Genomic DNA, 22,316 nt, shown 5'->3' on the forward strand with positions numbered 1-22,316 from the left:
ACATCTCTAATCTTATCTCTAGCATACAGCTTAGAATAAAAATCAACAAAAGTCTTTTTAATAAGACTCTGCTGGTACACTACTTTACCCTTATATTCTATTCTATCTATATTAGAAGCCCTTTGCTTCTTCCTTAACAAGTAAGCTAACCATCTACCTGGTTTATTAGCATTACAAAAAGTGTTATGTCTAGCATACCGTAAGTTAGTTGCCACTTGATCTGCCATTAACTTATCAAACTGACCCCTTAATAAAGTAATTACCTCTTTGATCTTCCCATCAGATGGATTCAAAATTAAAGCCTTTTCTTTTTCCTTAATTTCATCCTCTAATTCTTTCCTCCTAAATTCCAATTTACGTCTATGTTTATTGTTCAGATATATTAATACACCTCTCATATAAGCTTTACTTGCATCCCAAACCATCTCAATAGAAGTACCTTTATGCATATTAATTTTAAAAACTTCCTTCATCTGTTTTTTACACTCTTCCACATTTTCCTGGTATCTAAACAAATTTTCATTTAAACGCCAAGACCGTCTATCTCTATTATCTTTTTCTATCTCTAACCATACTGGACTATGATCAGATATAGTTCTTGGACAAATCTTAATCTTCTTAATCCTAGAAAAAAATCATTAGTAATTAATACAAAATCAATCCTAGAAAAAGATTGATGCCTGTCGGAGAAAAAAGTAAAGTCTTTTTCTTGCAAGTTCCTTTCTCTCCAAACATCTCTCAATTCCAGGTCATCCTTCATCTCAAAAAAAGATTTAGGCAGTTTAGCATGACCTGGGATGCTTTTAAAAAGACCTCCCTTGTCCATTTGTACATTCAAAACACCATTCCAATCTCCCATAAAAATACAAGATTTATAATCCCACTGAATGATCTTGCTGTGTAATAAACTGTAAAAATCTCCTTGTTGTTGATTAGGAGCATATAGTCCAACCAAAAGTGTTTTCTTGCCTTCTATTAATAGTTCAATCATAACATATCTTCCTTGTTTATCTGCTTCAATTAAAGTCGCTGTCAAAGTATTCTTAACGTAAATAACCACTCCATTTTTCTTATCAGTCGCAGAAGCAATAAACTGTGTACCCAACCTCAAGTTTACCAAATACTTTTGATCCGTTGCTCTAATATGTGTTTCCTGTAAGCAAATAACATCATTTTTAAATTGCTTTAGATATTGAAATACTTTCTTTCTCTTATGTGGTGAATTTAAACTATTAACATTCCAGGTTAGAAGCTTTGTCGCCATCTTTTGCGACCTGAAGCTTTTGGAGCGCCTCTTCCAAAATCACCTGCACTCTCTTTGGTCGCGCTCCTCCCACTGCTTCACTGTAAGTAAGTTTTTGAGGTGCCGTCATAACTCTCTGCTGTTCTTGCTCTTGTCTCATTCGTCTAGCAGCAGCACGTGTCATTCTTTGGTCTCTAACCTCCTCCGGTGATATTGAAATTTGATCCACTCCTGTAACTGTCTGGAATTCTCCATCTTTCAGCTGCATAACTCCTTCAGCACCTTGTACGTTCTTACTTTGTGATTGACGCTCTCCTTCACTGTTCTTTTTAGATTCCAAAAGTGGTATAGGGACTGCCTTTAAAATATTGGCATAGAAATCATGTACCTGTAACACTGTAAGAAGACGATGTCTCGTGCCTGCATACATCACCACCATACCCACTGGAATCTCCCATCTGAACTGAATATCCCGTCTTCTTAATTCTTCTGCCAAAAAGCAAACTCCTTCCTTCTCCTTAAAATTCTTGGAGGGATCTCTTTGAAAATTAAAACTTCTTGCTCTGCAATTGCGAATTTACTATTATAAAAAGCTTGAATAACCTCATTTCTAATTGCTCTCTTTGTAAAATAAACCACCACATCTCTAGGTAATTTCCTTTGTCTTGCAATCCATGAATTAACACGAAATATTTTATCTATATCCACCATAATATCTTCTGCTGGACGCCCCAATACGCCTTCCAGGGCTTCTGAAACTACTTTTTTCAAATTTTCCTTAGAATCCTCTTTTAAACCTCTGATTCTCACGGCGAACTCCATCTCGTGGTACTGCACCAAGGTTAAATCATCATCAATCTTATCCATCACAGTTTCAGCATCCGTCATTTTAGCATCTAATCTGATATTATTTTGGCTAAGTTCTTCCACTCTTTCATCCAAACGTTTAATACAAACGGCCATGCCTTGAAATGCAAGTAAGATGTCTGCCCTCATTTCTGTAAGCTTCTCCTCCATAAGTTCAGCTAATTGTTGGGATTGCTTTTTCAAAGCCTCTTGCAAAACATCCTGCAAATCTTTTACTGTCAAAGCTGGTGCAGGTGCAGGTGCAGGGGGGGCATTAAAGCCTGTAACGAAGATTGCTGCACCGGGGAAGCCCCCGCGCTTCTGGGAACTTTAGATGATTTGGCAGCCATTTTCGCCCACTCAATTCTGTTGCGCACTTTCACTTTTAAAAATCTCCACAAAATCCACTGAGTTAAAGATCATATACTTGCTCTGACATGATTCTCCTGTACAGCTCTGCCTGCATCCAAGTAATCCAAAGTTCACTCTCACTGGCAGGGATGGTTGCAGTGTCCTGCTCTGCTCCAAATCCCTGGAGCAGAGGCGTCCTGAGGTCCGGAGCAAACTCAGGCTTCGGGGGGGCTCAATCCTTCAACCACCAGAGTTTCAACTCTGGCGGTCTGGGAGAGCTCTATCCCTGCCTGGGTGCTCACCCCCTCCTCTTCTCCCGAGGAGCGGGCTTCCGAGCCACCAAAACAGCTGATCGTCACTGTTTTTGGCGGTTCTACGGAGCGACGGGGCTGACAGCCTAAATGGCTGCTGGCAACGGAGCCTTGCCACCCGGAAGCCCTGCTCCACCATTTCTGATTGTAAATTTTTATAATAAATAGCTGTTAAACCATCTGTACCGGGTGCCTTACCCACTTTTAATTGTTTAATTGCTAAAATAATTTCTTCAGCAGTTATCAATTGATTCATCCCTTCCTGTTGCTCTTGTGTAAGTATTGGGATATTCACATCTTGCTTTATATCCCTAGCATATAATTTAGAATAAAATTCAACAAAAGCTTTTTTAATAAGATTTTGCTGAAACACCTCTCTACCCTTATATTTTATCTTATCAATATTACGTGATCTTTGTTTTTTACTTAATAAATAAGCCAACCACCTACCCGGCTTATTAGCATTGTTAAAAGTATTAAGTTTGGCATATCGTAAATTAGTTGCTACTTGATCTGCCATTAACATATCAAACTGTTCTCTTAGCAAATTAATTACTTCTTTCAACCTCTTATCAGATGGGTTCAAAATAAGAGCTTTCTCTTTCATCTTTATTTCCTCCTCTATTTCTTTACGCTTATATTCCAATCTATATCTATGTTTATTATTCAAATATATTAACACTCCTCTCATATAAGCTTTACTTGCATCCCAGACCATTTCAATGGGAGTACCCTTATGCATATTCATAATAAAAAATTCTCGCATATGCTTTTTACATTCTACCACATTTTCTTCATATCTAAACAAATTTTCATTTAACCTCCATGATCTTCTATCCCTATTGCCCTTGTCCAATTCCATCGAAACTGGACTATGATCTGATAGAGGTTTTGGGCATATCTTAATCTTCTTAATCCTAGAAAAGAAATCATTAGTAGTTAATACAAAATCAATCCTAGAAAAAGATTGATGTCTATCAGGAAAAAAAGTAAAATCCTTTTCTTCCAAATTTCGTTCTCTCCAGACATCTCTCAATTCCAAGTTATCTTTCAAATCAAAAAAAGATTTTGGCAATCTAGTGTGGCTTGGAGTATTTTTAAAAGATCCTTTTTTATCTTTCTGAGTATCCAGCACTCCATTCCAATCTCCCATTAAAATACACGATTTATAATCCCATTGAATTATTTTGTTATGTAACAGTTTATAAAATTCTCCTTGCTGTTGATTAGGTGCATATACTCCAATTAAAAGTGTTTTCTTCCCTTCTATTAATAGTTCAATTATAATATATCTTCCTTGTTTATCTGCTTCAATTAAATTAGCTGTTAAGTCTTTCTTTACATAAATAACTACTCCATTTTTCTTCTCTGGAGCAGATGCAATAAATTGTATACCCAATCTAGAATTTATCAAATATTTTTGATCAGATACACGAATATGCGTTTCTTGCAAACATATAACATCATTTTTAAATTGTTTCAAATACTGAAATACTTTCTTTCTCTTTTGTGGTGAATTTAATCCATTAACATTCCAAGTTAGAAACTTTGTTGCCATCTTTTGCGACTTGAAGCTTTCGGAGCGTTTCTTGCAAATCCACAAGCATCTGCCTCTTTGGCCTAGCTCCTCCCACTGCTTCACTAGAAGTAGATTCCTGACTTGTAGTTATAGAACACTGTTTCTGTTGTTGTTGTTGTTGTTCCTTACGTCTAGATGCAGCCTGTGTCACTCTTTGAGTCTTAGATTCTTCTAATAAAACCAGCGGCTGCACGGTTTCCGAAATTTGCTGTATTTCTTGTAACTGTCACTCTCCTTCTTCTTTTCCTCTTTTAACTTCTGAAGATGACGCTGAGCCTGCCTTCAATACATTAGAATAAAAATCACGTGCCTTCAGGACTGTATTAAGACGATATCTTACTCCAGCATAATTCACCACAATCCCCATTGGTATCTCCCATCTGAACTGAAGCTGTTGTTTTTTTAATTCATCTGCCAGAAAAACAAAATCTTTCCTTTGTCTCAAAATTCTTGGGGGAATCTCTTTCAGAATCAAAACCTCTTGATTAGCCACTTTAAATCTATTATTGTAAAAAGCTTGAATGATCTCATTTCTGATCTTTCGCTTTGTAAAATACACAACCACATCTCTTGGCGGTTTCCTTTGCCTAGCAATCCAAGAATTAACACAGAATACTTTATCTATCTCCACAAAAAAAAATTCCGGTTGAATTCCCAAAATAGGCACCAGAGCATCCACCAACATCTCCTCCAGATTTTCCTGTGGATTTTCTTTTAAACCTTTTATCCTCAGGGCAAACTCCATGTATCTATATTGTATCATCACCACTTCATCATCAATTTTATCCATTTTATACTCAACTTCACACATTTTAGCCTCCAACATCAGATTATTTTGTTTCACTTCTTCCACACGTTCATCCAGACTCTCAATACAACTTGAGAGCCCCTGAAATGCCAACAGAATATCCTCCCGTATTTCCTTATTTTTCTCTTCAATAAGTTCTGCCACCTGCTCAGATATTTTTTCAGACTGACGTTTTAAAGCATCTTTTAAAGAATCTTGTAAATCTTTTAAAGTCAATACAGCTGCAGCAGCTGCAGAAAATGACATCAAAGATTGAATTCCAGATTGCTGAACAGGTGATGCCCCCAGACTTTTAGAAACAGGAATTCTAGGCGGTTTGGAAGCCATTTTAACACCTAATTAACTTTTGTTACACACTTTCACTTTTCCGCCCCACTTGCTATTATAATTTAACTATTAAATATCCAAGACTTATAATCACTTTTAAACAGCTCCAAAGTTTTAAAAAATCTTTTAAAGTTTTGAGGATCCACTTTGCATATTCCTCCTTGATATCCAAACAATCACTTTCACTTTGAGAAAAAAACAACACCAACCAAAAACTTTCAATTCTTGTTACAAAAAAAATCACTCAGGCGCCATCTTCCCCTTCTTTTTTAAAACGATCGTTGAAACAGGAAAAAAGGTTGAAATGCCAGAGTTAAAGTCTTATACTTGCTATTTATACAGCTCCCGCATCCGCTCTGCCTGCTTCAGTTACTCAAGATAACAATCAAATCCAGCAGGAGTGGATTCAGCATCTTTTAAGAAGAGACTGGACAGTCACTTGTCTGAGATGGTATAGGGTCTCCTGCTTGAGCAGGGGTTCGACTAGAACACCTCCCAGGTCCCTTCCAGCTCTATTTTGATTGATTGATTGATTGATTGATTGATTAGGTTTGCAGATCAGCACCGAAGCAACAACCATCCCCTGGTTGTCGGTGGCTGGGTTTGGCTCTCCACCTGGCATCTCCCCTCGGTGTGGCCATCGCAAAAGTTGGATCACCGGTTCCTGGACCTGTTTCCAGTTGAAGCTGTCATCAACCTGGTGGCCTACCGATAGACTATACCTGCCTGGCTCCGTGTCCATCGGGGTTTCCATCACTCCCTGTTGGTACCCAGGGCACTGGCCAGACCCCACCGGACATCGGAACCACTGCCTGCACTGGTGTTAGGGCTAGGGTTAGCCAGAATATGAAGTGGCATGCATTGTGGATTCCCATGTTTGCCAGGGACATCTGCAACATTTAGTGGACTGGAAGGGCTAGAGCCCCGAGGACATGTTGTGGGAGGATGCTGAGACTGTGCATGTCCTCTGGGTGGTCCACCAGTTCCATTGGCGCTACCCTCAGAAGCCCAGAGGGGGAATTCTGCCAGGGGGGATAGTCTCCTGGACCTTCCCCCCACCCCTCTCCGGACAGAGGAGGAAGTACAGAGGAGGAAAAGGAGGATTTGCCAGGTCCTGGCATCTCGGGAGAAGAGAGCACAGAGTGGATCATGTATCAGAGGGCTCCAGCCCAGTGAAGCTGCCTCAGCTGCAATGATTGGATGGGTGGCAGGCTGAGACTGAGCTAAGGGAGCTGCAGATGTGGCACGTTAGCCTGGAGGATGTAGATGGGGAATGCAGGCAGCTGCCAGCAGGCAGCGAGGATGAGGAGGTGGAGTCCATACCTCCTCCTGACCCAAGGACATGCAGGGCAGAGAGGAGATAGGTGCAAGGCCAGTCGGCTAGGTTACTCACAAAGAGGCAGTTTCGCCAATCATGAGGGGCCATATTGCAATTGCCTATTTAATCCCAACTAAAGAAATAGCAGAAAGTGAAGAGGAACTAAAGAGCCTCTTGTTACAAGTGAAGAAGGAGAGTGCAAAAGTTGGGTTGAAACTAAACATTAATAAAACCAAGATCATGGCATCCGGCCCTCTCAATTCCTGGCAAATAGATGGGGAAGAAATGGAAGTAGTGACAGATTTTATTTTCCTGGGCTACAAGATCACCGCAGACAGGGACTGCAGCCAAGAAATTAAAAAACGCTTGCTCCTGGGGAGGAAAGCCATGGCAAATCTAGACAGCACACTAAAAAGCAGAGACATCACCCTGCCAACAAAAGTGCGTATAGTCAAGGTTATGGTTTTCCCAGTTGCAATGTATGGCTGTGAAAGTTGGACCATAAGAAAGGCTGAGCACCAAAGAATTGAGACCTTTGAACTATGGTGCTGGAGAAGACTCCTGCGAGTCCCTTGGACTGCAAGGCAATCAAACCAGTCAGTCCTAGAGGAGATCAACCCTGACTGCTCTTTAGAAGGCCAGATCCTGAAGTTGAAACTCAAATACTTTGGCCACTTAATGAGAAGGAAGGACTCACTGGAGAAGAGCCTAATGCTGGGACAGGTTGAGGGCAATAGAAGAAGGGGACGACAGAGAATGAGGTGGCTGGATGGAGTCACTGAAGCAGTAGGCATGAGCCTAAATGGACTCCAGAAGATGGTAGATGACAGGAAGGCCTGGAGGAACGTTGTCCATGGGGTTGCAATGGGTCGGACTTGACTTCGCAATTAACAACAACAACAAAGAAATAGGCATTGCTGTAACGTGTCTAGTTCCTTGATCTGTGTTGTTTCGTGTGTCTTGCTTTTGAACTCATGTTTGGACTTTGGACTGACTTGGAACTGCAAATTGCATTTTGTGGTCTGAGCCTTGTCAAGAATTCTTGTTTCTCACCAGTTTGGCTGAGCATGACAACTGGACCCGCTCATCATGTGAAATACCTTTGAACTGCTGGGGATTTGACATAAAACCTTTGACTCTCAGCAGTGTGTGTGTGTGTGTGTATGTGGAGTGGGGCAGCACACCGCAGCCATCTCACCCTGCTCAACCCAGTACAGCTATCTGGCCATGCCCAACTCAAAGCAGGACAACTCACCATGGGACGATTCCACATGGGATAACTCAATGAGATAAATATTATCCATCACTGTTTCTTCAACATTATTTCCCTTGACAAAAATGGAAATATTGTAGAAGAAACAGTGGCAGATAACATTCATTGCACTGTGTTATCCCACATGGATTGTCCCACAGCAAGTTGTCCAGTGGCAAGTTGGCCACAGCAAAATGGCCATGCTGGGTTGGCTATGGCAAGATGGCCATGGTGAGTTGTCCTAGACCCCCTTGAGTTATCCCTAATCTATACTGGAGTGAGATTTGCTGTCCCCACTGTTGATCCCAGTCCTAGGTTTGTTTCAAGCTATTGCAGTGAAGGACTAACTAACTTCATTGCACCTTAGTGAGTAACAAAGTCTAACAGATTTTACATTACCAGAGGCTGACCTCAGACATTGTTGAAGTTGGGGGGGAGAGATACTTCTTTAATATGAGTAGAGCTAACTGTAGCATTAGCCTCACTCACACATGAGCTGGCAGTGAGATGAAGACCACATCATGGGGTTGTGACAAAAAAAGTTGCAAGGCCATGTTTATGCTGCATTTAGGGGCTTACATCCATGCAACTATTTATGTTAGGTAAAAATGTAAAATTTTGCACACCCTATACAGCAGAATCTAGAAAGAATGCAGTGAAGAGCAAAAAAGATGATAAGGGGTCTGGAGGCTAAAGTGTACAATGAATGATTGAGGGAAGTAGGTACAGTATGTCTAGTCTAATGAAGAAAAGGACTAGGGGTGACAAATAAGTAGAAGACCAAGCAAGTTCCACTTTTTGATATATCACCTAGTAAGGTTTATAGCTGCCCTATCTGAAAAAAACACCTCATTTATAACACTTCACAGCTTTAGAACTCCCCCATGTCACCCCCCAAAACATACATATTCAACCATTTTTAGTTGATTTTTTTGTCCAAAAACATTTTAAGTGTTAGATGTTTAGTGCCAGCCATGGCAGTTACCCCAAAGGGTCATCAGATGGAGGCAAAGAGGCTTCTTTGCTTCCACTGATGAGTCAGGGGTCCCAGACCCCTACAGCCCCATTGGCGAGAGAGTTTTATGGTTAGGGAGGGGCTGAGACCCCCCATAAATACCTCTGCTCAAGGGGCTGCTCTTTGTTCAGTTTCAGTTCAGTTTTGTTCTTCTTCTGTTCCAGTTATGCTATGCTAGCTTGCTTTCTTTTCTTTTTGTTCTCTCTCACATGCAGGCATGAATGCCTTCATGCCAAGTAATTCTTTCTCTCTAATCTATCATTGAATAAAGCTTCATATGATTGCATCTCTGCGTGATGCCTTTTACTTGGAAGCACCTTAACGATCCATCGACCTCGTGAGACCATCTCACAAGTTGGTAGCAGAGGATGGTTTAAGGGAACGCCTCCAAGCCAGCGGCTATTGCAAGATGAGCACAAATCCATTTAAAACGAATGGCAGGAAATCTCCGAATGTGACCAGAAGTCTTCAATCAAAGACGGCAGCCCTGCCTACAGCCCCTGAAGCAAACTCCGCTCCAGGTGAGAGCACAGATGACCTCCATTCCCTCAGAGGATCCAGCGCAGCATCTAGGACCCCTTCGCACGCCTCCCTATGACTGCACGCCACAGAGGGAAGCATGAAAGGTTTGCAGTCCACCCAGGACTGCTCAGATGCAGCAGAAACAGACCTGGCTCAAGCCAAATGCCGCGTGAGCAAGATGACTGAACAGGAACGTGAAGAGCTGCTTCTAAAGTTCCTTACAACACAAAAGACGCCTCAGGCCTCTCCACGGGGGACCCCAGCGCAGGAAGCCTCTGAACACCTGGTGAGTCTTTCCCAAGCGACCACGAGGCCCCCTAATATGGCGCCCGCCACCCTGAGTGACCCCGGGACCCCAGGGCTTTTGGCGCGAAATTCCCCACCAAACTGTGACCTACAGCTTCCTGGGGCAACCGGAAACAAGATGGCGGCCCCCAGAGCGTCCACATGGCCTGGCACAGGAAACAAGATGGCGGCCCCCAGTAACCCCACATGGTCTAATAAAGACAGGCCTCAATTAAGCCTGGAGGCCCAGCAATCCCTGGCATCCAGCCGAAGCAGCATGCAAACCCCTGGGTCCTCCGCACCAGAAAGCCTAAAGTCCTATGATGGCAATAAAGCCTGTCCAGCCGAGGCTGATACAGCAGGGCTTGAAGCAGCCATCCAGGTCCTGGTTGCAGCCCTAGAAGCCAAAAGGACAGCTCCAATATCGGGAGTGACCAGCCCCCCTCCAAGGCCTCCTACTCTCTCCCCAGGGCCTAACTGCCGGGAGGGGCCCAGACTGGAGCCTCCCAACTATGAACCCCCACGGCCTCCCACCTTCTCTTCAGGTCTTCAGGACCAGCGATGGGCTTCTCAAGGCAATTCAGGCAATCCAGGCAATCCACGTGCCATCCAGCGTCCATCCTGCCAGGAGGCATCTTGCAATCCTCAGGAAGAATCTTTGGAGCTCTTGCCGGCTGGCAAATCTGGGCTCCGCCGCCCCCTATGCCTCATGGGAAGAGAAGAATCCCGAGCATGCCCAGAAGGAGCTACCAAATAATCAAGGAAAAATTCCCCCCACGACCACTAGAGGTGTTCTGAACCAGCCAACTACCGGCCTTGTAATAAGGCAAACCCCTGTTCAAGTAGTAGAGACTGGAGAGCGTCTGAGGCTGCAAAGCGTCTGCCAAGTTTAATTCACAAGCAAAACAACAGAACAAGAAACACAAGAACTTGAATCCTCAAGCGGAAGGGTTGCTTTCAGCAACCAGCCCCTCCCCAAACACTCCTTTTATTTAGAGTTCAGGGCGTGGTCTCCCTGTGCCTCCTCCCGAGGAGTCCCACAGCCTTTCTTTGTTTGTTCCTGCTCGACTGCCTCCTGCGTCGGGCGTCCTTGAACAGGGCCAGCTGTGGGTCATCATCCTCCGCACTATCGGGCTCACGCAGCTGAGAAGAGGGCCCCGGCTGGGAGCTCTGCCAAGCCTGCAAGCCATCATCAGCCGGTTCGTCTTCCACACCCTCCTCCTCCCCCTCATCTGAGTCATCCGATACATCTGAGCCGGCAGCCGGGCCCACAGGCTGGCCCTGAGTCACAACACTATCCCGCACCGCAGGGCCCTTCCCCCGGGTCTGCCGATCCGGATGCGGTCGGGATGGGAACTGTTCGTGAAAAGCAGTCACCAACGCAGGGGCATGAACGGCGGTCGCGTCTTCCCATGTGAAGTCCTCCGGCCCGTACCCTTTCCACTCGATCAGGTACTGGAAGCGACCTTTCAGCCAGCGGGAATCCCTGATGCTGGCGACCTCGTACTCGGGGGTGCTGCCGCCATCACGAGGTCCTGATGGGGGAGGTTCCGCTTGGCGAAGTGGACAAGCCGGTTGTTCGGGGACCAACAAGGACCGATGGAAGACGGGGTGCACGCGCAGGGAACGTGGCAGAGTTAAACGATAGGCGACCGGGTTGATGACGGCCTCGATTGGGAACGGTCCAAGGTAACGGTGGTCCAGCTTCCTCGCCGGCCGAGTGGATGGTAGGTTCCTGGTGGACAGCCAGACCCGATCCCCCACCGATAGTGGAGGCGTATCCCTTCTCGACCGATCGGCGAACCTCTTGTAGTCGGCCTTGGCCTTCTCCAGCTGCCGTCGCACCAACCGATGGATCGCCTGTAACTCCGCCATGAATTCGTTCGCTGCCGGCTCCGGTGAGTCCACGGGAGAAAGGGGGAAAAACCGGGGGTGATAACCCACGTTGGCCAAGAACGGTGTCATCTGCGTGGAGGTGTGCTGCGAGTTGTTAAAGGCAAACTCGGCTATGGCCAAATAGTCCACCCAATTGTCCTGCTGCAGGTTAACGTAGCAGCGCAGATACTGCTCTAAGATGCCGATGACCTTCTCGGTACCCCCGTCGGTCTGAGGATGATGCGCGGACGAGAGGCAAACCTTAATGTCCAACGCCCGCATCAACTCCTGCCAGAAGCGGGCTGTAAACTGGGCCCCCCTATCGGAGACGACTCTATCGGGAAGGCCGTGCAGCCGGAACACCTGTTGGATGAACATGCGACTAGTGGCGCGAGCTGACGGTAAGCCGCGACAGGGGATGAAGTGCGCCATCTTGGTCAACATGTCCACCACCACGAACACTGTCGTGAAGCCGGAGGATGGGGGTAGATCCGTCAGAAAGTCCATGGACACAGCCCCCCAGGGTCTCTTGGGTGTTGGCAAAGGCTGCAGTAAACCAGGCGGGGCCCCTGTCGCTGACTTGGCCTGCCTGCATGGGATGCAGGAGGTGACATAAGACTGGACGTCGTGTCGGACTCGGGGCCACCAGAAGGTACGGGAGACCAGGTTCAGAGTCTTGAACAGGCCAAAATGCCCCGCAGCCGGGTTATCATGACACTGGCTGAGGATGAGTCCCCTGAGTGGCCCTCCTGGAACATAGAGCCGGTCACGATAATACAGGAGTCCATCCGTGACCGACCAAGGCGAATCTGGCCCCACCTCTTCCTTCCGCTGAGCCACCCACGCCTCCTGCTGCTGCGCCTCCCGGATCCGAGCCCGTATATCCACCGGCTCCCGCACCGCAGCAAAAGACTCGACGGGGATCACTGTCCTGGGCGGAAGCTTGTCTTCCACTCGGGTGTACTCGGGCTTCCTGGACAGAGCATCCGCTCTCTGGTTGTGCCCGCTTGGTATGTACCGCACCCGGAAGTCAAACCTCGCAAAGAAGAGGGACCACCGGATCTGGCGTTGGTTCAAATTCCAAGCGGTCTGCAGGCTTTCCAGATTCTTGTGGTCCGTCCGGACCTCGATTTGATGCCGCGCCCCCTCCAGATGATGCCTCCAAGCCTCGAACGCCGCCTTGATGGCCAGCAGCTCCTTCTCCCAGATGGTATAGTTGCGCTCCGAGGGATTCAATTTCCGAGAGTGATACGCGCAAGGGAAAAGGGTACCGTTGGGCGTCGCTGCCTGGAGTAACACGGCCCCAATGGCAATGTCGGAGGCGTCCGCCTCCACGACAAACGGCCGTTGCGGGTCAGGATGCTTCAAGATGGGCTCCTTCATGAAGGCGTCCTTCAAAGCTTGGAACGCCTGTTGTTCGGGGGCGTTCCACTGGAACCGAGTCTTCTTCTGCAGGAGCCGGGTGAGGGGGGCTGTCAAGGCAGCAAAGCCAGGGATGAATGTTTGATAGTAGTTGGCAAATCCAAGAAGTCGCTGAACATCCTTCACGCGACGCGGGGGTTGCCAACTCTGCAACGACTCCACTTTACTCGGTTCCATGGCGATGCCCTCAGGAGAAATGCGGTGACCCAGGAAATCGATGGTCACCTGGTAGAACTGGCACTTCTCCAACTTGGCAAACAGCCGATGTTTCCGGAGGCGCTGCAGGACCTGACGGAGATGCTGATGATGCGCTTCACGCGACGGGGAGTAAATCAGGATGTCGTCCAGGTAAATTACGACAAACTGGTCCAACAGATCTCGAAAGATGTCGTTCATAAAATGCTGAAACACAGCGGGGGCGTTGGTCAGGCCAAACGGCATCACCGTGTACTCGAAATGTCCATAGCGAGTACCAAAGGCCGTCTTCCACTCATCACCCGGCCGAACCCTGACGAGGTTGTAAGCTCCACGCAGGTCCAGTTTCGTGAAGATCTTAGCCTCCCGGAGTCGGTCCAAGAGCTCGGGGATGAGGGGCAGCGGGTAGCGGTTACGCACCGTGATGGCGTTGAGTTTCCGGTAGTCACAGCAAAGCCGTAACTCGCCCGACTTCTTTTTGACGAAGAGCACGGGCGCAGACACTGGCGAGGACGAGGGCCGGATGAAACCACGAGCCAAATTCTTTGTCAGGAAGTCCCGCAATGGAGCCAACTCGGGCTCCGACATGGAGTACAAACGCCCCACTGGGAGAGGCGCATCAGGGACTAGATCAATGGAACAGTCATAGGGCCTGTGCGGGGGTAATTGGTCCGCCTCTGACTCGCTGAACACATCAGCAAAGTCGGACAGTTCGGGAGGCAAGGAAACCCCTGAGGAACCCTCCACCTGGCCGGCACAGATATGGCGGGTGTGGTCCACGCACTGCAAACTTGGGAAGGTGACCAAGTTCTGAGACCAATAGATCTGTGGATCATGCGCCCGGAGCCACGCCAGTCCCAAGACCACGGGGAAGTGCAGATCCGAAGTGATGTAGAACTGGATGGCCTCCACATGGGAACTGATGGCCATACACACGGGTTGCGTGGCGGCCGTAATAGGCCCGGACAGGAGCACTCGACCATCGATGGTCTCCACTAGCATGGGCGGATCCACCGGACACTGGGGAATAGCCCATTTGGCCACGAAGGCCGAGTCCATAAAGTTAGTGGTAGCCCCAGAGTCAATTAAGGCATGGACCGGAATCCCCTCTGGCTTGCCAGGAAGGATCAGACGTGCCTCCAAAATCAAATGCCGTGGAGGTTCACAGGCACCGTCGGAATGGCGTCGCTCGGCGTGGTCGTGGTGGGTCGCCCGATCTATCATACCGTCTAGATCGCGCTCGGGCCGTTTCCCGACAGCAAAGCAGGGGACTTTCTCGGGGCCGGCTTGGTCACTGATGCCCGCTGACGCTTCTTTGGGCAAGAAGCAGCCAAATGTCCAGGGTCCCCACAGTAAAAACACAACCCCCCCGATCGTCGTCTGTCCATTTCCGTCACCGATAGACGGGACCTGGCGGCACCCAGCTCCATTGGCTCCTCCCTCTGGACTGGGGGCACACGCTCAACAGGAGCGGCAGGGGTCTGTGGGGTGGCACGGCGACTCTTTCGCTGCTGCAGCCGGGCATCGATCCGCAGACAAAGATGGATCAGCCCATTCAGGTCTGAGGGAATGTCCACGCGGGCCAGCTCATCCAACATCTCCTCCGACAAGCCATCCTGGAAGGCATCCACAAGCGCAGCCTCATTCCAGGCGAAATCCTGGCTAAGCAGCCGGAAATCGCTGATATAGGCCTGTAGGGGGCGTTGACCCTGCCTCAAAGCTTTCAGGCGTCGGGTGGCAGTCTGCGCCTTAATCGGGTCCTCGTACATGAGGCGCATATGGTCACAAAACCCCCCAAAGTTATCCAACAAAGGGCTAGGCTGTGCCAGCAGAGGCGTGCCCCAACGAGCTGCATCCCCCGACAGAAGGCTCAACACGAATCCCACCTTATCTCGGTCAGTGGGGAAATCAGCTGCTCTCACGCTGATAAAAAGCTGGCATTGTCCCAGGAAGGCAGGAAACAGTTCTGGATTGCCAGCAAATTTATCCGGCATAGCTATCTGACATTTCCTCCTGGGTGGGGGTGCAGCATGTACTTGAGCTTGCAGTTGAGCCACCTGAGCTGCCAGCAAAGTGAGTTGCTGGGTGAGCTGAGCATTCTCGGCAAGAAGCTGCTCCATCGTAGTAGTAAGGGGTGGGTGGCTGAAAGCAAACTGTTCTGAACCAGCCAACTACCGGCCTTGTAATAAGGCAAACCCCTGTTCAAGCAGTAGAGACTGGAGAGCGTCTGAGGCTGCAAAGCGTCTGCCAAGTTTAATTCACAAGCAATACAACAGAACAAGAAACACAAGAACTTGAATCCTCAAGCGGAAGGGTTGCTTTCAGCAACCAGCCCCTCCCCAAACACTCCTTTTATTTAGAGTTCAGGGCGTGGTCTCCCTGTGCCTCCTCCCGAGGAGTCCCACAGCCTTTCTTTGTTTGTTCCTGCTCGACTGCCTCCTGCGTCGGGCGTCCTTGAACAGGGCCAGCTGTGGGTCATCATCCTCCGCACTATCGGGCTCACGCAGCTGAGAAGAGGGCCCCGGCTGGGAGCTCTGCCAAGCCTGCAAGCCATCATCAGCCGGTTCGTCTTCCACACCCTCCTCCTCCCCCTCATCTGAGTCATCCGATACATCCGAGCCGGCTGCCGGACCCACCGGCTGGCCCTGAGTCACAACAAGAGGGATTCCTCTACCTTTTATCTCAATGGAGAGCTCTCAGATGTTTGAAAGTGCAACTGACAAAAATTCATTTTTACCTGCATCTAATCTTCCGAACGACTTTAAAAAACTACAACTTGGGGGGGAGAATTAAAACAGTTGGAATAGAGATGTGCAGGTATGTCTATTAAAGGATGGGACTCTAGAGATGGTTCAGAAACCTCCTCCTCTCCCCTGGGGACCCCGAGAAGAGTGGCGTCATAGGCAAGCTTATACGACTCTGCTGAGCTCACTGGATAGCAACTTGTTCTCCAGCATTCCAGAAGGACTCACAGCTGGTGAAGTTTGGCAGTTATTACACAATTTATTCAACAGCGACAGCATTGGTTCGATCACCAGACTCACAACTGAGTTTTACACTACCAGACTGAAGTTTGGTGCCAGCATGCCTGAACATCTTGGAAGATTGAAGGCACTCAGGGCAGAACTGATGTCCAGAGACTACCCTGTAACTGATGTGAACATGGTGGCTGTCATTCTGGCTTCCCTGGACAGAAGTTGGAGCAATTTCATTGTTTCACTGGAAGGGGCCAGGAAGGAAGCCATAACTCTGTCCTACCTCACAGGGAGACTCATCGAGGAAGATAGGAGGAGAAGAGATGCAGGAGAATACGCCAGAGTCACCACTCAGCAAGCCAGAAGGGGACGCCACAACTCAGAGCAAAAGCTGATAGCCCCACTGACTTATGGTTACTGGACTCTGGAGCTTCTTCTCACATTACCAATATGAGTCAAGGGTTTAAAAGGTAAAAGAAAATTAACTCATCTGTCAAAGTGGCCAACGGTGATAAAGCTTTAGTTGTTGGGGAGGGCACTGTTTCTGGACCCGGGCTTGGAAAAGTTGAAGGTGTATTGCATGCTCCCTCCATTGCCAACAACCTATTAAGCATTATCAAATTATGTGACGATGACAAGGTGGAAGTTTTATTTCGCAAAGGGGGAGGTCATGTCACCCGGAACCAGAGGGTCATTGGAAATATTGCCATCATAAATGGTTTGCCATACTTCTCCCCTGAGAGCCCACCCACCTCAGAAGGGGACCCACAGCCAGCCCCAAGGCTGTTTAAGGAGCGCAAGGCCGAAGCGGTTGCACCCAAGCCCCCACAGCCTGCCCCAAGGCTTTCCAAAGGCAGTGTGGGCAAGAAGACTGAATCTCAGCAGGCACCTATAGCACCACTCAAAGCAACTAGAGCCAAGAGGGTGTCAGTGGGGAAGCCGCTCCACGATAAGTGTGCCCATCTCTTACACAGAAGATTAGGCCATGCGAGCTTCCCTGTAGTTAAAAAATGGGAGAATTTGCTGAGGGAGTCCAGCTCAAGGATTGTGACGTGTTCCTGGACTGTGCCATTTGCAAGAAAACAAAGAGGAAGGCTGCCCCAATCCCAAAGATGTCACTGCGTAAGGCCCAATACCCATACCAACTAGTCCATGTTGATTTGGTTGGGCCTTTCACACCATCCCTAGGGAAAAGACAGTATTTTCTCACTGCCGTTGATGATTTTTCACGATACGGCCACGTGTATACCCTCACAGAAAAATCCGAAGCCTTTGACGCCGTAAAGTCACTGTACAACTTTGTAGAGACCCAGTATAAGACCAAGATCGCACAACTGCAGAGCGATCGCGGGGCTGAGTTCATGTCCCGAAAATTCCAGGACTGGGTAAGGCGTAAGGGCATCCGCCATTTTCTTACTGCGCCATTCACCCCCTCTCAGAATGGCGTAGCTGAGAAAAGAAATGGAATCCTGCAAACTATGATGCGTAGTCTGATTGCAGACGCTGGAGTCGCAGAATCATACTGGGCAGAGGCAGTGCACTACGACAATTACACCTTAAACCGCACCTGGAGCAGTGTTGTGGACCAGACCCCATATTTCCTGGTCCACGGTAGGAAACCAAATCTGGGACATTTACGTGTATTTGGTTCCTACGCATGGGTGCACATCCCCAAGCAGCTGCGGAAGAAGGGGAGATCTGTCTCCCAGAGACTAAGGTTCTTGGGCTATGCTCCTGGCTCCAAGGCCTATCGTTTCCTGAGAGAAGGGGGCAGGCCTGTGACTTCATAATCTGCCTCTTTCGAAGAGGACTCCAATTGGACCCAGATCCACTCAAATGATCTGAGCCCATATGTCAACCGACCAAGCAAGGACACACCGACCACGACATCACCTGAGACGACCACATACCCTGCCACCGACGAAAGTGAGGAACAAGATGAAGATGCGTCCAGTCCCATGGAGGAAGACATGCCGTCTTCACCCCCAGGGACGCCTCATAGACCCGCAGAAGAAAAGGGAGGTGAGTGGCAGAAAGTAAGAAGGTCAAAGCGGCCAAACAAAGGGATCCCGCCAAAGAGAATTGACATCGGCCACATCGCGTCTGTCAACAGCGTTGTGGTCACCCCAAAATCCTTCTCTGACATCCAGGAGCTGCCCATCGAAGAACAGGAGAAATGGCAGCTTGCGATGGAGAAGGAGATGCAGAGCTTAAAGAAACTCAAGGTCTTCACCCCCCAGCAACCACCAAAGGAGAGAAAAGTCATTGGCACAAGGTGGGTTTACAAAGCCAAACCACTTGCCAATGGCCTCTACCTGTATAAGGCCCGTTTGGTAGCTCAGGGCTTCGCTCAGCGCTACATGGAGGACTACGCGGAGACCTACTCTCCAACCGTCCGGGCAGAGAGCGTCAAGGCCGCCCTCGTGACTGCAGCCGCTCTGGGAGAGGAAGTCTTCCAATTCGACATCCAGACGGCTTATCTCCACGCCAACTTGGACCGGCAGATCTACGTGAGGGCCCCTCCTGGCTACCAGCAAGAAGGGGGAAATACATGGTTGCTCCACAAAGGGTTGTATGGCCTCAAGCAGTCGGGGAAATTATGGTATGACTGTCTTAGAAAAAGTTTAGAATGAGTTGGTTTCACTGCATCCCATGCAGATGAATGTGTCTTCACACGCAACTCCAAGGGTACCACAGAACGGGTGTTAGTTTATGTGGACGACCTATTATATGTAGGGCCTGACAAGGAAGGGTGTGATGAATTTGCCAAGGCCCTGGAAGAAAAGTTTACTCTGAAGTCTTTGGGGCGGGTTGACAAGTACTTGGGTGTGCACATTTTGGCCACTAAGGGGGGGTCGCTCTATCTCAAAAAGAAAAGATAGAGGAGTTATTGGCCAAATGCAAAATGACAGAATCTAACCCAACGCATAGCCCAATGCAAAGTGACTATTACAATCACACTCACAAGGACGGTCCTGAGTTCACAGATAATAAGCTTTACAGATCTGTGATTGGCTCCTTGATATATATCAGCAATTGGAGCAGGCCTGACATAGCTTTAGCTGTGAATCTATTGTCCAGGCACGTGGAACACCCAAAGGAATTCCACTGGACTGCTGTTAAAAGGGTACTTAGATACCTCAGGGGCACGGCTGATGCTCTCCTTGTGCTAGAACCAGAGAAGGGGAAGACGGCCCAGCTCTCCGCTTACTCAGATGCAGACTGGGCTGGTGACACCAAGAGTAGACGGAGCACCTCTGGTTTCCTCATATTGCTAAATGGCTGTCCAATACATTGGCATGTTAGGCAGCAAAAAATTATTTCTTGCTCCACGGCCGAGGCTGAATATGCCAGCCTGTCAGACACGGCCAATGATTTGATTTGGTTCAATGATCTGATAACGAGCATCTGGGCATCTCCTCCTCTGCCCATCCAAATTCAAGAGGATAACACAGCCGCAATTGCAATCTCGGAGGCGTATGCTGTGGGCTCTAGGTCCCGCCACATAGACATACGCTATAAAAATGTCAGGCAGCTTGCCAAAGATGGTTTTATACGAGTTGAGCATTGTAACACAACTGACCAGATAGCTGATCTGTTCACCAAACCTGTTCCCATTGACCGGCACAACCTTCTGTGTTTGGTCTTCTGAATGTTTTTATACATGTCCATGACACCTGCTCGCCCCCTCACACACATTCACTGGTCCCTGTCATTGGCTGGCAAGAAGGGGAATTGTTAGATGTTTAGTGCCAGCCATGGCAGTTACCCAAAAGGGTCATCAGATGGAGGCAAAGAGGCTTCTTTGCTTCCACTGATGAGTCAGGGGTCCCAGACCCCTACATCCCCATTGGCGAGAGAGTTTTATGGTTAGGGAGGGGCTGAGACCCCCCATAAATACCTCTGCTCAAGGGGCTGCTCTTTGTTCAGTTTCAGTTCAGTTTTGTTCTTCTTCTGTTCCAGTTATGCTATGCTAGCTTGCTTTCTTTTCTTTTTGTTCTCTCTCACATGCAGGCATGAATGCCTTCATGCCAAGTAATTCTTTCTCTCTAATCTATCATTGAATAAAGCTTCATATGATTGCATCTCTGCGTGATGCCTTTTACTTGGAAGCACCTTAACGATCCATCGACCTCGTGAGACCATCTCACATTAAGTGCCTCTTGCTAAGATCTCATCTGTTAACATTCATCTGTCTCAAGTTATCTCTAAGTGGCTGAGCCATCTGTAAAAGAGGCAGCTGTATGTAAGGGATTTTGATAGCACTGAGTCCCAGAAGACTTCCATGTGTTTCCAAACTGTATCTTCATTGGCAACCTCCAGTCTTCTCACAACTCATCTGTCCATCCTTATTTAAGTCCTACCTTATTAAGGCAGAATGCAGCATCTTCTGAGAAGTCAATCTAACACACTTAAATGCTGCACTTATTATCCACTTACTACTCTGTACACATAGAACCTGCTATGAAATGTTGATGACAATAGAAAATGTTGCACTTCATTATTTCAATTACTCCATTTCCATCTGTCCTTCCTACCTAACATCCCCTGCAATGCCCATAATCCTTTCATTCAGTAATCAGTCCATATTATATAACTGCCTGAACCACAAGATGGATGGCAAATAAATGTAATAAATAAATAAATAAATAAATAAATAAATAAATAAATAATATAAACAAAAAACAGAGATGCATGCTCAGTTTCAGTTCTCATTTAGCTGATTGGAGGTTTCCCTCCCCCACTGTTAAAGCTGTTTTCCTAAGGTGAGGTGTGGGGGGGCGTACATCTGAGTTTCTCTAAATTTGCTGATTCCATCTTGTCCACCACCTAAGCAATGTTACTCACACTCTGAACACTGGAAATGATAAACTACTGTAGTTTCAATTGGATGTAAACAGACTATTCCATTTATTATAATGGCTACTTACAGTATTTTGTCTTTCTACTGTTCCAGTAAAACAATCTCTTTCTCCAAAGTTCAAAATATATAACCCATGGTGCAACAATTGGATCATCAGACAAGAAAGCGAAAATTTAAAATCTTGCTCAGCTAAGAAGCTTACTGGTTGATTTTGGGCCACATTAATCTATCTCCAAGGGTTGCTGTGAAGACAGGAAATAGTTGGGAAGGAGAAAAGAACTCTGGAGATAATAAGGCATAGCTCTGTTAAGCCAGAATTTCTGAAATTTATCTGCAATGGTCCATCTGCAACATCAGGTTAATTAATGATTCTATTATGCTACAGTTCACTAAGAAATATGTGAAGGACTCCAGAGCACTCCTCAGCACAATATTAACATTCATGCTTGGCTTTAAAGGTGGAACAGCAGCTATAATAATACATTGGTCTGAATGTGAAAAACATTAGCTAGCATCCTTTACAGGTCAATTACCCATGAGAGTTAACAGTAAGCAGATGGGAAAAACTACAGTTCCCAGAAGGCCTGGCTAGCATGGCCAACAGGGGTATGGGCTATTGGGAGCCAAAGTTCAATTAGATCAATATAAATCAGATTCCCCATCTCTGATTTATAGTTTTCTTGCCCACACATCCAACTTTCATTTTTAATGTTGAGAACAGTACTTCAGACTACATCCTTCAGTAGAAAGCCAATACAGGGTAGAAGAAATCTTAATCTCTTTTCCATCCACCAGTTTTTCATTATCAAATATTCCTCCCAGCTGCTTTCATTCCAGATCGGTGTTTCTCAACCTTGGCAACTTTAAAATATGTGAACTTCTACTCCCAGAATTTCCCAGCCAACATGAATTTGCCAGCATGACTGGCTGGGGAATTATGGGAGCTGAAGTCTACACATATTAAAGACATTAAGGTTGAAAAACACTGTTCTAGATGGAAAGAGCTAAACTTAAGCAATTCACCATCTTCGTTCTAACCAATTTTACAGGGCTGTTGTAAAAAATATTTTATTTATTAAATTCATTTGTCACCCATCTTGTCACAAAAATTATCCTTATAATCTTCAT

Source organism: Vipera berus (genome assembly GCF_964194415.1).
Source record: "Vipera berus genome assembly, chromosome: W".
Lineage (NCBI taxonomy): Eukaryota > Metazoa > Chordata > Lepidosauria > Squamata > Viperidae > Vipera > Vipera berus.